A 16,504-nucleotide genomic window follows, 5' to 3' on the forward strand; every position below is an offset into this window, starting at 1 on the left:
CGACATTTACTCTTTTTGTTGTTGTTACTTAGTTTTTATTTCATAATTATAAACTTAATTCTGCAATTCAGCTAGACTGGGAAGGGTAGGGAAATTATGGAACCCAATGAACTGGGGCAAGAGCACAAACATTATAGAACACTAGAGGCCCAGTGCATGAAATTCGTGCCCTGGGGAGATGACCCTCAGCCCGGCCTGCACCCTCCCGCAATCCGGGACCCCTGGGGTATGGTCCCTAAGCCTGGCCGGGGATCAGGACCTATCGGGACTTTCCTTCCCCCAGCTGCCGGCAGCTGGCCCTGCCCCCGCACTGCCACTGTTTTCCATCTGTGCAGTGCTGCCCCCCCCTCCCCACCACCAGTTGCCTCCCTCTGCGGGTGACAGGCATGGGGTGCGATCACTTGGCTGGCCTGGGCCTCCCTCTGTGGGGTGATCGCTGGCCAGCCTCTGGAACCCACCACAGTGTCGCTAGCCAGTGGGGCAATCGATCACGGGGCCCCCAGATCGATCAATGACAGAGGGAGGCCCCATCCACCTGCCATTGTGCCACCAGCCGGTAGCCTCGGCCTCCCTCTGCTAGGCTACTGATGGGGAGCCCTGTGATCAATGGGGAGCCCTGTGATCAACTGCCCCAAAGAGGGAGGCCCAGGCTACCCAGCTGGGGCTCCACAATCCATCCCTGTACAGAGGGAGGAACCACCCACCCACCGCAGCCTGCTAGCCTAGGCCTCCCTCTTTGGGGGGGATAGATCATGAAGTTCCCTATCAATCATCACCCAACAGAGGGAGGCCCTGCCCACCAGGCTGGAGTTCTGCAATTGATGGCTCCACAGAGAGAGGCCTCACCCACCTGCCACAGTGCCATGGCTGAGTAGCCTGGGCCTCCCTCTTTGGGGCAATTATGGGGCGATGACAGGCCCCCCCTGACCAATTGCATCATACCCGCCTTGGCTCCAGTGCATGTCATAGCGTGGTCGTCTGGAAGGTAGTCCAGACAGTCATTCTGTTGTTCGGTCCTTCAGTAGATTTGCATATTACGCTTTTATTATTATAGATTTCAAGCTAATGGGGGTGAGGGGGTCCTCTCCTGAGTTACAGAAGGAATGGTCTGGAAGTGAAGATAAAACACAATTCAAACTTATAAGAGTTGTCCACAGTCAGCAATGGTGATCTTCTTGCTGGTCTTGCTCTTCCTGGACCCAAAGCGCTCTGTGGCTACCACAACATCCATGCCCTCTCTCACCTGACAGAAGACCACATGCTTGCCATCCAACCCTTCGGGCTTGGCAGTGCAGATGAAAAACTGGGACTGTTTGTGTTAGACCCTGCATTTGCCATGGACAAGATGCCAGGACCTGTATGTTTCAGGATGAAGTTCTCATTCTCAAATGTCTCCCCATAGATGGACTTGCCTCCTATGCCATTGTGGCGTGTGAAGTCACCATCCCGGCACATCAATCCCAGAATAATTCTATGAAACAGGAACCTCTATAACCAAATCCTTTCTTCCCAGCGCTCAGAGCACGGAAGTTTCCTGCTGTCTTTGGAACTTTGCAAACAGCTCGAAGGAGACGAGGCCCAAGGGCTCGCCATTGATGGCGATGTCAAAGAACACGATGGGGTTCACCATGGCTGGTCTCAGCAGCTCCAGGGTGGCGGCATCTGCAAAGCCAAGACAGTTACTCTTTGCACTTGTCTGGCCCTAACAGTAGATGACTTCTTAAATTTTGTGTCCTAGGAACCCTTCTGGCTTCAACCTAGTCCTGCCTCTGGCTGTGGACACAGTACAAGCTCAATAAGTGCATTTTTTTAATTTTTAAGGTGTGTTAGGAAACCCATTTGCCCATAAATATCTCAACTGATTCTTAAAATTATAGCAGTAGCAGTTTATTCCTTTGTGTAAAGCCTTGCCTTCTCTCTCTATGTTATTTTCCTACCTTCAAATGCCCCTACAGGAGTTTATTAAACTATCACAATCTTTGCTCCTACAGAACAGATGCATTTTGGTTTTTTGTTGTCTTTTTTTAACTTTAAGATAGCATTCTTCTTCTTTTTTAATGTTTATTGGTTTTTAGAGAGAGAGGAAGGGAGAGGGAGAGAGAAAAACATCAATGATGAAAGAGAATCATTGATAGGCTGTCTCCTACATACTCCACACTGAGGATCCAGCCTGCAACCCGGACATGTAACCTTGACCAGAATCGAACCCGGGACCCTTCTGTCCAGAGGCTGGTGCTCTATCCACTGAGCCAAATTGGCTAGGGCCAGATGCATTTTGAAATCAAACCAGTAGGTTATTTGCACATATTATCTGTGTGAGACTTGGGATGCTTGAGGCAACTTCTCTGGGAATGTTGTACATCAGCAGAGTGCCTTCAAAGCATCATGATATCTTCATAAATTTTGAGGACAATATCACTGGAAAGGGATAAAGTAGGAGAGGGTAAAGGGAATGATATTGTAAGCAGTTAGCTTTGGCTGCAGAACAAATCATCATAAAACATAGAGGCTTAAAACAACAAACGCATTGCCACTCAAGAATCTACACATCAGCTGACAGGTTCTGCTGATTTGGGATAGACTCAACCAATACCCCTTCGGCTCACTCAGGTGTGGTTTGGACAGAAGCTGCATGGTTTTGGATAGTCTCACTGTACTGGGCCATGTGTCTTCCATCATCCAGCAGGCAAGTCCTGGCTTAAAACCTTTCTCTTTTCCATTTATAAAAAGAGTATAGGAGCAATCCCCAGAGTGCAAGTGCTTTTTCAGGCCATGTTTGTGTTATTTTGCTCATGTCCCACCGGCCAAAGCAAATCACACTGCCAAGCTGAGAAGTGATGTGTGAGGATGAGGGTGGGGGACAGGATGCTAATGGGGCATATATAGAGGGTGTGTGTCTGTGTGTGTGTGTGTGTGTGTGTGTGTGTGTGTGTATTCATGGCCATTTTTGCAATATAATACAGGAAATGTTCTTGTAAGGCACCTGCAGAAGGATTCCAGAAATTACTGGTAGGCTTGCTATGGATGTATGTGAGCCAGAGGAAAACCTATTGTGTAAAGAAAGAGTATATCATTCAGAATAGTTGTTTCAAAAGGAAACAGACAAAGCTGACACTGTGACCAATACTGGCAGTATCTATCCAGGTACTGTCAAGTAGAGGGACACCCATAAAATCCAGACAGACCTTCCTGTGGCCATGAATATCCACCTGTGGAGATGGAGGAATCAGGTTCTTTGAATCACAAGCACCTTTGCCCAACGTCTTGCTCATAAAGCAAACCTCCTGCACTTTAACTTATGAATTTATTCAATAGAAGGAACAATACGGTAAAAACAAAATGAAGATCTGGTAGCTTGACATATCTTTTCCTCTGTAAAAATTACTACATTAGCATTACGGCTTATAGATTTCATTATTGTATGAGATCTTAACAGTACCTTAGGTTTTATTTCCAAAACAAATCACAGATCTTTTCATATCACATTGCTACATGAAATATTTGCAAGATACAATTTATATTCATCACTACTTCAACAGAATTTATTTATTGAGTTGATAAAGAGACATAGATTACCATAGCATAAAGTTTTATAACTGTATTTTAACATAATTTTTATTACAAATAATCACTAGCAAATGTATTTTATTTTATGACTTTAAAAAATTATTCTGAAAATAGATCATTGAGCTTAATAAGATTGCAAAGGAGGAAAAGGCTTTTAAAAGGTTAATATCCTGAGTTACCATAAGCCAGCCTTACCTGGTGTAATAAAATCTAAAGCACTGATATGAGTTATTGGACTTGCAAAGCTAAGAAGCAGATCCTAAACCAAGTAAAATTGCTATGGATATGCCCCTCTTTGTATTGTAAAATTACATAGATATCCTCCCATACTTAATAGTGAGCTAGAAATACTAGGGGTGATCCTGACGTGAGGATATTGGACTAGGCAACCTCTAGTGGCCATTTCAATCTAACATTCTACATATAACTCTGTCCTACCTCAGCCCTGGACCCAGTCATTCTGTAACTAAATGGAGAAACTTCTATTTGGTCTTTTAGAATTGGATCACAAACTCCTACCCACAGGTCCACTAACTGTTTTGGCCTTGCTTGTGAGGGAAGAATGTGTTCTACATTTTTAGTGGTTGAAGATGTCAAAACAAGACTATTTTGTGACACTCCAAAATTATATGAAATTCACATCTTAATGTCAATAGATTATGCTTTTTTGTAGCACAACCACATTCTTTCCTGTGTGGAATGTCTATGGCTGCTTTTATGCCACCCTGGCAGCGTTGAGTAGATGCGACAGAGACCATATGGCTTGCAGAGCTGGAAATATTTACTGTCTTGCCCTTTACAGAAAAAGGTCCCCAATCCCTGTTCTGGAGGAAGAAAACCGAGCATCTGATCCTCTGCTCCTCTGTTCCCATTAATGTTCCTTCTCAGATGAAGCAGACCTAACATAACCTGCCCCGTCCCTACCTCTACTGCCGTGTGGAGAGGTTTCAGTGTGTGCTCCACATCACAGGTAGCATGTCAGGCAAATCACACATATAATTCACATTGTAAATGAGTTAATTATTTAAGTGCTCAATCTTTCAGTCCATCAGCCAGCGTTATAACTAGGAAATGAATAAACATGAGGACACTTCATCTCCCCCGCCCCCACCCCCATCATTCATTAGAAACGTTTCAGAGATGCATTAGGAGTTTAAGCAGCCTTTCTAGTAAGTAGGCTGATAAGATGCCAGGCATTACTCTCCAACTGCAGGAGTATCCCCTAAATGGAGGGAGTGAAATTCCTGTCCGCTCAGTAGAAATTAGCGGTGACTCAGCCTCTCACTGCCTTTCTCTAGCTCTTCAGGAAAATCTAATTCCATCTCTGTGATTTATTTAAATTGCTGGAAAAATGGTGAGGCAAATAAAGCACTTGGATGCATAAAATGAGGTGTCACTTGCATACCATGAAGTGCTTTCTGTTCTATCATCAGGAAATGAAAGAGAGGAAGAAAAGAGCAGGCAGTCTTTAACAGGAGTTTAAATCAGAACACTGCCCACCCAGCCTCTCTCATGGCTTCTAAAAGCCTCCATTATACTTTGTCCATTTTATGACTTTACGATGGCAAACTATTCTTGTACTTTAAATTCTCTTTCCAAAACACAGTGTTGCTTTTAAACAGCCACACTGGCAGCGCCTCTGAGTAACTTGTGCTGAAAGGCACACAACTGTCTGTGTCTTACTCCTAGCTGCCTGGTGGTCCTCCCTCTAGCCCCCACAGTGCATGTATTGCAGCAGGACGGTGGACAGTGACCTTCGGGAAAGTCCCTTGGGTCCAGAAGCTTTTGGTGGCATTTTATGATATTTCATTTTTATGGCCTCTTGCAGTTTCTCTGCTCTCCTCTGGTTGCTGTGCTCATTGGGGAGCTTATTAAAAAGAGCATTATGTTTCAATAAAGGAGCAGTCACTGGAGAGGGGTGATGAGGAAGGGGTTTGTGCTTCCATTTTTGTGTCAAGGTCTGGAGAATTAAATAAAATGAGTGTCTTTTGAATGCTCGTCGTTTTCGCACTTACTCTTCGTGTTGCAAATCCCTAGAGTTCAACCTGTGTCCCCAGTGCCAGCGTGGCATCTGTTAGCAAAGGTGGGATCGATTAAATTGTAGACTCCTGAGAGCTGGCTTCAAGTTCCATGAGTTGAACGTGTATGCCTGGTGGGGAGAAATGTTTGTTTTGGCAGAAAGGGAAAGGACAACAGATTGGAACCTTGAGCCGCCACTTAAAATTAAAGTCTGCCTACCCCCTATGAAATGGTAACACTTGGCAGTAAAGTGCTTCTGATGCAAAATAATGAGCTCGCTCATTAAAAAGCAATCGTTTGCAAAGTAAAATTTCAAAGCATAATTGATGAGCTTGTGGAAAGTGCCAGGAGAACAGTAGCCTAAATGTCAGTGTTGAGTGTGACACCAGTTTCTATGTGGCAGGAAGGATATGTGCTGGCAAGGTTTGAAGGTTTACCCAAAACCTCAAACAATTTTTGTCTTTCATAAAGGTCTTTACTACTTTCTTTACCACCCATTGCTGATCATATTTCCCTTGAAGTTAGAGTCTAAAACATTTTAATTAAAGCTTTTAAAAACATATGTAAATTGTCATATAAAAGCTATTAAAATGTTTTTGCGAGAGCCAATCACTAGAATGAGCCTCAAACTAGAATGATTAAATTTTCCAATGCAAAACTTTGAACACATGGTCACGCAGCAGAACAGAATATTTAAATCAGGATTGTTCCAGAAAATCCAGGATATTTGGCTACCATAATAAAAAGTTAAATATAATATTGCAAATGCATTTACTCTTAGTGAAGTAAACCATGGTGCCTACTGCGTTTGTCGGCATAATGTGCAAACATCCCGCCCCTCCTTTTCTGTTGACAAATACTGCCCAGTCCCGCATCCCCTGCCAAAAGAATGAACAAGGATTGGCCATGGGAGCTCATCACACCATCCTGGCCTCTGTGACTCCTTCACTGGAGGGTGAGCGACCAAGCAAAGATCCAACAGAGACTCTTCCTGGCATTTCAAATGGAAACTGGGGGGAAAGTCTTGGCCCTCTGAAGATGATAAGCTGGTATTCTAGAGGCTGGGGAAGTGGGGGGGGGGGGGTGCCAGCAGAAGAGAGCTGGAAAGCAATAGGAGAGATTGCGGCTGACACAAAAAAAGAGGTAGAGCTGAGTAGTAGAGAGAAAAAGACCTGAAGATGCCATTTGTATCCTGGATCTGGTCATACTTGGTACCACTTTCTTTTCTTTCTACCAGGTGCTTAATCAATAAAGTGCATTGTTTTGCTTAGGCTGGTTTGAGTTGAGTATCTGTCTCTTATAACTTAAAAAGGTCTGACAATCTGTCAATGGGGGACATAATCTCTCATAAAGAGTGTGAGGTCTAGGTATAATGAGAAAGTTATTGAAACTGTATGTAATCAACTCCATGGCAACTGTATACCAGGGAATGATATAATTTGCCCTTTTCTAGTTAAAATAAAGAGGCTATTGAGCAGGAAGAAACAAAAGATTAATGATAGCTATCTTCAGAATATTAGTGCCATAGAATAATGTTAGATGAACTGGCCACCTTAGGGAGTCCACAGAATTCACATAAAATGAAGAGTTTAAAACTATAAAATAGACAATAGCAGGCATACTAGTTTTGTTGAATTTTCAGAATTTGGGGGCCTTTATAATTTTCCAACGCTTACTATTTCAGTGCCACATAGATATTTCCATACAGATTAAAAGAAAAGTTCTCTAAAAGTTCCCTGTCACTGTAGGATAGATGAAAACTGAGGACATATTCGTGAAAGTAAAGCAACATCTAGGACTGAGGAGTCAAAACTTAAAGAGCGAGCCCTGGTCGTTGTGGCTCAGTTGGTTGGGCATCGATCGCCCTGTGCACAGAAAGGTCGCAGGTTCAATTCTTGTTCAGGGCACTTGCCTGGGTTTCAGGCTTGGTCCCCAGAAGGGGGTGTGCAGAAGGCAGCCAATCAATGTTCTACTCTCAGATCAATGCTTCTCTTCTCTCTCTCTCTCTCTCTCTCTCTCTCTCTCTCTCTCTCTCTCTCCTCTCCCTCTCTCTCTCAAAAAGTCAATAAAAATGTTTTAAAAAAAACTTAGAGAAAGACAACTTTTACAATAATAATTTCAAGGTTGTGCAATCTTAAAATTGGTTACATATACATGTTGACAGCACATGCATTTCTTCAGTAGCATAGACCGTAACTGAGCCTAGTTAGCAAGACAAATTAGTCAAAAAGCAGCAGCTGCCAGGTGGTGCACATTGTTAATCATCCCATCTGTGAATTACAAGGCTGATTTGTGGGTGCATTTGATGCTTCTTTTCTTGGACAGCAAAGTCAGTAGTAACAGCTTTTTGGAGGTGCCTGGGTGCTCTAGTGGCTTCACAGGTAACTACTCAGCCTGGAATTTTGAGGAAAAGTGGCTTCTTCTAGCCCAGTAGTATCATGTCACACAAAGGAGCAAACTGTGCCACTAGTACTTGGGGTTATAGTGAATGGTCCCCTTTTTCAAAACCTGTGGGGACCCAATATAGGGTTAAGCCTCGGACTGACCTGTTAGCAAGTCACAAACAGGTCTTCCGAGTCTTAAACAACCCAATCCGAGAGGTGGCCGCTGATTTACACGTGCTGTCATTTAAAAAAATAAAAATGGGGGAATTTGCCAGAAGCTGGACCACCCTTGCTGCTTGACACAGTCGCTGCAGGGAAGAAACATCTGCACAGCTTATGTTTCAAGGGACCTAGCATACTGTTCTTAATAGGTTTGCTCCCCTTCTTAGCGCTATGTGTTCTAGCCAGGGCCACCTCCCTGAGAAAGGACTTAGGAAGAACTTGGACTAAGACTGTTGGCAATAAATTTGGGACTTGTTGGGCCCACATCCCCAGGGGTCTGCCCACCAGGGAAAGCACCAAAGCCTATACCCCTGGAGATCCACCAACACAGGGAAGTCCCAGGGAAGGCAAGCAGCAAGGCTGGGAGGACATAACCCTTACTGGGTAGGATAATCTCCTTCAGTCACTTCCTTGTAACCTATCAGTAGAGCAGCGACCTTGGAATAGCCCTTATAATGGAACACAGAGATTAACCTAGACAAGATTAAAATCAACAGAACTAGATAGAGACAGAATTTTTGGCAAAGGTCAGATAAGAAACAAGGAACTGTAGAACGTTACCCAAAACATACCATGATGTGATTATAGAGGCATGCTTATAGGATCAAATGGTATAAATATAGATGTAACAGGACAATAAAAAAAGAACCTAGCTATGATGATCAACTGAACGCTGTCTCCGTGTCATTCATTCTTCGCCGACTCCATCCACACCTTTGAGAATTCCTGGAACTGTTGGGGTTGGACCCCAACAAAAATCTAGGAAATTCGTAAAATGAAAAAGCCTTTAGAGTGTTAAACTGTTCCTGGATAAGGATATAGATGTGCAAAGTCACTCAAAGGAGCCAATCCTCTAGGGACAGGAGTTTGTGTCCAGCCAGGAAGCAAAGAAAAAGGAAGGAACGGGGACTCAGTCTTGGCAGAGTCTAACTTTAGCAAAAAAACACTCAACACTTCAACTGCCTTCAAGGCGTCCTCGTCTCACTGGTGAGGTTGGGCAAAGGTGGCATATGGAGGCTACAGGCAACAGATTTTGAATCTCCAGGTAGGTACACAGACATTTCAGACTACGGTATTCTGATGACATTTGACAGCTTGATTCTTTGGATAATCTATTTTATTTTTATTTTATTTTTTTATTGAATTTATTTGGGTGACATTGGTTAATAATATATACATTTCAATTGTACAATTCTATAATACATCACGTGTATATTGTATTGTGTGTTCACCACCCCAAGTCAAGGCTACTTCTGTCACCATTTATCCCCCTTTACCATCTTCTACCACCCCACCCCCCTTTTCCTCTGGTATTCACCATACTGTAGTCTGTGAGTTTGGGGAGTTTTTTAGTTTAATCCTTTCAGTGTTTCTCCCAGCCTTGCAACTCCCCTCCCTTCTTAGAGATGTCAGTCTGTTCTCTTATTCTGATTCCAAAAGCAAACGTCTGACTCCAAAGTTGGTCAGTCTATACTGTAGAATGTTCTAATTATTTGAACCTCAAGTATTTCTATGCATGTTATAGTAATTTTAAACTTCATAAAGTACTTATTAATTATTATTGTCTTTTCATGTATTAAGTTAAACCTTATAAATGTGATAATATTTAACTACTTTTAATCTACAAAATAATACCTTTATAACTTGACTACATCAATAGAATGAATTAAAAACACAGGCATCAAGAATTTTTTTCTACATGTCACTTAATTTATTTTGCAAGCAAATAAACTGGTATTCTAGTGTTACCTCAGAACCATTTGCCTTTAATTTAGTGTAATACATATAATCATGAAAAGTCATAAATGGAAAGTACCAGGTATCAATTAGTCCAATTCTCTAATTTTATAAAAGAGTAAACCAAAGCCCAGACTGGTTCAGCAACTTGTTTGAAGGTGTAGAGCGTACCAGTGTCAGGAGTAGGTCCCAACCTTGGCTTCCAGGAGAGTGGTCTTTCCATCATATTATGTGGAATACGCTATGCACCAGGAGCAGCTAAGGAAAAAAAAAAAACGGACCTAAAATAAGAGATGAAAGCCTTGTTTGAGCTCTTCCTTCAAGCTTTAACTGTTTTGTTGTTGTTTTTCCTTTTTTAATTTATTATCTAAAGTATTACATATGTCTCCTTTTCCCCCTCCCCCCCCCCCACCAGCCATTCCCACCCTGGGCAAGCCCCCCACCGCCCCAATGTCTGTGTCCATTGGTTATACTAATATGCATGCATACAAGTCCTTTGGTTGCTCTCTAACCTCCCCTCCACCTCCCCTGCCAGATCTCTGGATCTATTTTTGTTCATCAAATTATGTTGATCATTATATTCCACATATGAGTGAGATCATGTGATATTTATCTTTCTTCAACTAGCTTATATAGCTTAGCAACTGTTTATGCTGTTACTAGGGGCTCAGGGCATGAATCCGTGCACCTTGAAAGGAATTGTGGGCCATGAAGCTGTGGTGGGCACAGGTGTGGGTCTTGGCCCATCCTTTGTGCCCCCACCCAGCCCTTCTCACTGTGGCCCCCCAGCCCCTCTCTGCCGCCCCACTTCTGCCACAACCACTCCTATGCACTGACAGCACCAGCTCCACTCGCACCTGCTGATGGTGCTGAGCAATTGGGGCTGGCGCTGGGTGCCAACAGCAGGTGTGAGCACTGGGTGGGACTACAGCACGCAGGAGCAAAGAATTTTCAGTAACCACCAGAGGCTCGCCCTGATGACAGTATCCAGAGCCCCGCCTTGGTCTGGCGCCCCTGTTCACCTGCTCCACCATCCTACCGCAGCCAAAACCTGCCATGTTCTGTGCACACCCCCTGGTGGTCAGCACACATTATAGCAACTGGTTATTTGGTTGGTTGTTCTGCTGTTCGGTCTATTTGCATATTAGGGTTTTATACATATAGATTATTATACACACTGTAAAGGTACTGTACAATTAAAAATATGTAGTATTCTAGTTATAATTTAAATGTATTTTATACTATTGGAAAATGCACAAATGTATGCCAAATAATAAGTATGATCTATAAAAAATGATATTAACATTTGACATTTCTTAACTTTTTTCTAGGCACACATTTGTGTGTTTTGCTTCCTCCACATGCCCAACAGTACCTAGCAAAGAAAAGGAAGAGCCTATGTGCATTAAGAACACAGACTTAGGCGAGAAACCAAGATGGAGGCATAGGTAAATACCAGAAATTGCTGCCTCCCAAAACAAATTCAAAAATACAACTAAAAGACAAAACGGACATCATCCAGAACTACAGGAAGGCTGTCTGAGTGGAAATTCTACAACTAGAAGGAAAGAGAAAAGCACACTGAGACTCAGAGGAGCTGCAGAGGTGGAGTGCAGAGATACGGAGGCGCATGTGGCAAGGGCTGGCGACTGAGGACGCGGCTGTCTTTTTGAATCGGGAGGGAGTCACAAGCCCCTGACTGCTCTGAACTTCAGTTCCAGGAAGTCTCTGGGGACCCGGACTCATACGGGGAGAGACTGGACAGTATGACAGCAGGCAGAACTCGGAACTCGAGGGCAGCTTTCTCTCGGAGGTGCTTGCAGCAATTACCGGGACACTGAGACATGGGGCTCCTTAGGGCAGGGCTGAGGATCAGCCATAGCTCCTTGCTCCACCCTGTTGATGCCCTGAGACCCCGCCCCACCCAGGCTGTGGCAGAGGCTTTTGCATATGAATGCCCTGGCCCTTTGCAACCTGAAAATTACCTAACAAACTGCAGCTGGGCCAGACAGATTCAGAACTTCCAAGAGAAGGCCCAAGGCCCCACAGCAGCTTGCATTGCTTCACAGCTGGGCCTCATTTGGGCACCTCCAAACCCCAAACAAGGAAGGGGAATCTGCAGATCTCTTCATAACTCCTGCTGGGTAGCCTCAGGCAGAGGCTAAATTAGCACCTCCTTAGATCCAAGAGCCAGTGTACCCAGTGGTCAGAGTGGGACCATCCAGATTACAACTCCTCAGATCCATAAGGGACACACTCAGGGGGCAGACTCAGTGAGCACCAAAGCCCCACTGAAACAAGTCTTGTCCCAGAAGGGTATCTTCAGCATAGAAGTTCTTCCACTGTAGACACAGCTGATTCTCACAGCCAATTGGCCTGGAGGTCAATTCCTCCCAGTAATACCTATAACAATCAAGGCTTAACTACAACAAGACTGTGCACAAAGGTCACAAAGTGGTGCACCAAGAGTGTCCACCTCAGGTAATATGGGGAGGCTGAGCCACTGGGCCCTATAGGACACCTAGCACACAAAGCCACTCTACCAACACAGGGAAGCATAAAAAAATGTGGAGACAAAGAAACAGGACACAAATGACAGAAATGGAGGAAAGTAAACTACTGGATATAGAGTTCAAAACCACACTTTTAAGGTTTTTCAAGAACTTTCTAGAAACCGCCGATAAATTTAGTAAGACCTTCAAAAAGTCTGGTGAGACCGCGATAAATGTAGTGAGGCCCTCAAGAAATCTAGTGAGACCCTCAAGGTTATGAAAAAGGACCAACTAGAAATTAAGCATACACTGACTGAAATAAAGGATATTATGCAGAGTTCCAACAGCACATTAGAGGATCGCAAGAATCAAGTCAAAGATTTGAAATATGAAGAAGCAAAAAACACCCAACCAGAAAAGCAAAATGAAAAGAATCCAAAAATACAAAGATAGCGTAAGGAGCCTCTGGGACAGCTTCAAACGCACCAACATCCAAATTATAGGGGTGCCAGAAGAAGAGAGAGAGCAAGATATTGAAAACCTATTTGAAGAAATAATGACAGAAAACTTCCCCTACCTGGTCAAAGAAATAGGCTTACAAGTCCAGGAAGCACAGAGAACCCCAAACAAAAGGAATCCAAAGAGGACCACACCAAGACACATCATAATTAAAATGCCAAGAGCAAAAGACAAAGAGAGAATCCTAAAAGCAGCAAGAGGAAGAAAATCAGTTACCTACAAGGGAGTACCCATACGACTGTCAGCTGATTTCTCAACAGAAACTTTGCAGGCCAGAAGGGAGTGGCAAGAAATATTCAAAGTGATGAATGCCAAGAACCTACAACCAAGATTACTTTATCCAGCAAAGCTATCATTCAGAATTGAAGGTCAGATAAAGAGCTTCACAGATAAGAAAAAGCAAAAGGAGTTCATCACCACCAAACCAGTATTATATGAAATGCTGAAAGGTATCCTTTAAGAAGAGGAAGAAGAAGAAAAAGGTAAAGATAAAAATTATGAACAACAAATACACATCTATCAACAAGTGAATCTAAAAATCAAGTGAATAAATAATCTGATGAACAGAATAAACTGGTGATTATAATAGAATCAGGGGCATAGAAAGGGAATGGACTGACTATTCTAGGGGGGGAAAGGGGTGTGGGGGATGCGGGAAGAGACTGGACAAAAATCGTGCACCTATGGATGAGGACAGAGGTGGGGGTGTGGGAACCGGGTGGAGGGGAGCTATGGGGGGAAAAAAGAGGAACAACTGTAATAATCTGAACAATAAAGATTTAATTTTTAAAAAAAGAACACAGACTTAAAGAAAAACCATGTTCTGATTGTACTGACCATGTGACCTTAGGTAATTAATGTCTTTCCTACTCATAAGGTCAAAATAGCTCCTACTTCATTACAAAGTTACAAAGATTCAGTGACATTAATATTTGGACATGCTTTGAATAGTCCCTGGAATATAAGTGCTAGATAAATATAAATAAAATAAACAAATAGGTGCTTAATAAATATGTGTTGGATAAATAAATATATGTGTACACACATAATAAAAACTGTAATAGTGAATATAGAATTTATACCCTGCTTGTTTCTCTAAATAGTATATTGTTAACTTTTTCTACATTAATAAAAGAAATCCAATTTCATCAGTTTTTCACTTTCTACTGAATAATTCCTATCAGTTTACATATTACTATTTATTTCCCTTCAGATTTTTGCATAGCTAACACCATCACTCAATTTTTGATCACACTGCCTTCTCTGTGAGACCCACCCTGGCCATTTTGCAGCCACCAATCCCATCCTGCAATACTTTGCTCTAATTTATGTTCCCCAAAGCCCTCATATTCTATAAAAATTAATTATAAATATTAATTTATTATATTTACTTTGTCTTCTCCACTGGTCCATAAATTCTCTGAGATCAGGGAAATGATTTTTCTCACTGATATGCCCCAAACTCCTAAAAGAAAATCTGTTACAGAGCACATGTTCAGTAAATATTTGCTAAATGAAAAGCGTTCTTTCCTCTTTTTTACTATTATAAATAACTAGAGGCCCAGTGCACGAATTCATGCACAGGTGGAGTCCCTTGGGGTGGCCTGTGGGGTTTGAGCCCCAGCTTGTGCCCCCAGGCTCATAGCCCCAGGTCATGCCCCCAGCCTCGCATACCTGCAGCCCCTCCTGGCACCCGGCCTTGGACAGGCACCGCCCCCTCACCTGCTCCACCATCCTGCCTATGGGGCGATCGGTCAGGGCTGGGCCCCCTGCCTGGCTCCTTCAGTGCCTGGGAGCCGGCCACTGCTGGTCACCATCTTTGGGGCTATCGGCTAGGTGATCAGGCCCCTGCTGGCCCCCATTCGCACCCGCCTTGGCCTGGTGCTGCCCGCTCACCTGCTCCACCATTCCGCTGCAGTCCCGCTCTCAGAGCCCATCAGGGCCGGCAGCGCCTCCACTGTTGCCTGCTGCCAGCACCATGTCGCCAACACCTGCCATGTTCCGCGCCACCCCCTGGTGGTCAGCGCACCTCATAGCGAGTGGTCGAACTCCTGGTCAAACAACCACCTGAGGGGACAATTTGCATATTAGGCTTTTATTATATAGGATGTGGTGACAAGCATTTCTGTATGTAAAGTTTTCTCACAATATGTATTTATGTCTTTCATATCCTAGAAATTGTTAGATTAAATGATGAGAGCACCTTTAAAGTTCCTACTATTTATTGTCAAACAGTTTTCCAGAAAGTTTCTCTCTTAGGAAAGATAAATTGTATAGTGTGTATGGGGGGTGGGGGGGGGGGTGAGAGGGCAGAGTGTGAAGTGAAATATCAACAACCAGCCTTCCTCCATGCTTCTGCTGTGCCAACCTGCTTCCAAAGCAGTAGGGATATGCTAATCTGATCCAAATCCTGGACATTGATTGGTCAAAACATAGTAAAAACATAGAAGTGAATGAGGCAACTTTGTGCTATATTAAAAGGTGTGGCATCTACGTGCATTCTCTCTCAAGTAGTTTTCTTTATTGGAGCACCTTCAGGAATTGTAAACACACACCTCGTGAAGCAGCCAATTATCTTTTTAGTTCTTTTGATTCAGTCTATTTTCTTCTATGCATAGGGTCTAGGTCCATATTTTGAAATTTAACTAAAAATACAAGCCTTAAGTCCATTGAGTTTACTAAATATTTGAATATGTTTCTCATATGACATAGATTTTTAAATATCCTAACATTTTGAATGTTCTTATCTGAGAATAGCTTTGTTTCTATTTTTTAACAATTTGCTATTCAAAATATAATGCAATATTCCAACAACTGTCTGAGCAGAGTATGCTATCCCCTTTCTCATTCTAGATAGCATTCTTCTGTTAATACCCATTGGGTTTGTTGGCTGCCACAACACCCTGTGGTTCGTTAAGTTTCTTGCTGAATTTATCTCCCATTTGGCAATTTGTGCTGCCACCCAACCTACTCTTCTCTATACATATGTCCCTGTATTTTGGAATTAGGTTCCAGGTCTTACATAGTGTTAGTTCTCATAGAAAATAGACTAATATTCATTCCATAAAAACCATTTGTTCATTTCTAGAGAATTTTCCCAACTCCATTGTAATCTCATGCTTATAATAAGCATTGTTCAAAAAGAAAAGAAATATAAACATGGTATATGGGGTACATGCCATACGCAGTCAGCAAAGGAATTTTCAGCATTTTCTGTAGCAAAATTCTAAGCCAATTTTAAAGGATGCTGACTATATAAAACTGGTACAGGAAATAAGTCAGCAAAAGAATTTAAAACACAAAGGACAAGAGAAGTACTAAGCACAAAAATGGCAACATGAGTTGGTTTATATATATGGCAAAATTAGACTGTCATCTTTAAGCACTCATTAGTTAGATCTTAACTTTGCACCTCTTTCACAGACATAAGTTTTGTGTCTAAATCTCATGTAAGTGTTTAAACACTCAGATTATATATCTATATTGCTTTGGTGGAGTACCGCTGGGAGAATTGCTTTAATTACTTTTAATCATATTTAAGACTGATAGAGAAGCATTATAAAA

At 42.7% G+C, this 16,504-nt stretch overlaps 1 pseudogene; it reads right to left on the reverse strand.

Annotated features, from left to right (window-relative positions):
* Positions 1–1,017: 1,017 nt before the first annotated feature.
* Positions 1,018–1,657, reverse strand: LOC132229311 (peptidyl-prolyl cis-trans isomerase A-like; annotated as a pseudogene).
* Between the last annotated feature and the right edge of the window lie 14,847 nt (positions 1,658–16,504).

The sequence above is a fragment of the Myotis daubentonii genome, chromosome 3 (genome assembly GCF_963259705.1).
Source record: "Myotis daubentonii chromosome 3, mMyoDau2.1, whole genome shotgun sequence".
Classification (NCBI taxonomy): domain Eukaryota; kingdom Metazoa; phylum Chordata; class Mammalia; order Chiroptera; family Vespertilionidae; genus Myotis; species Myotis daubentonii.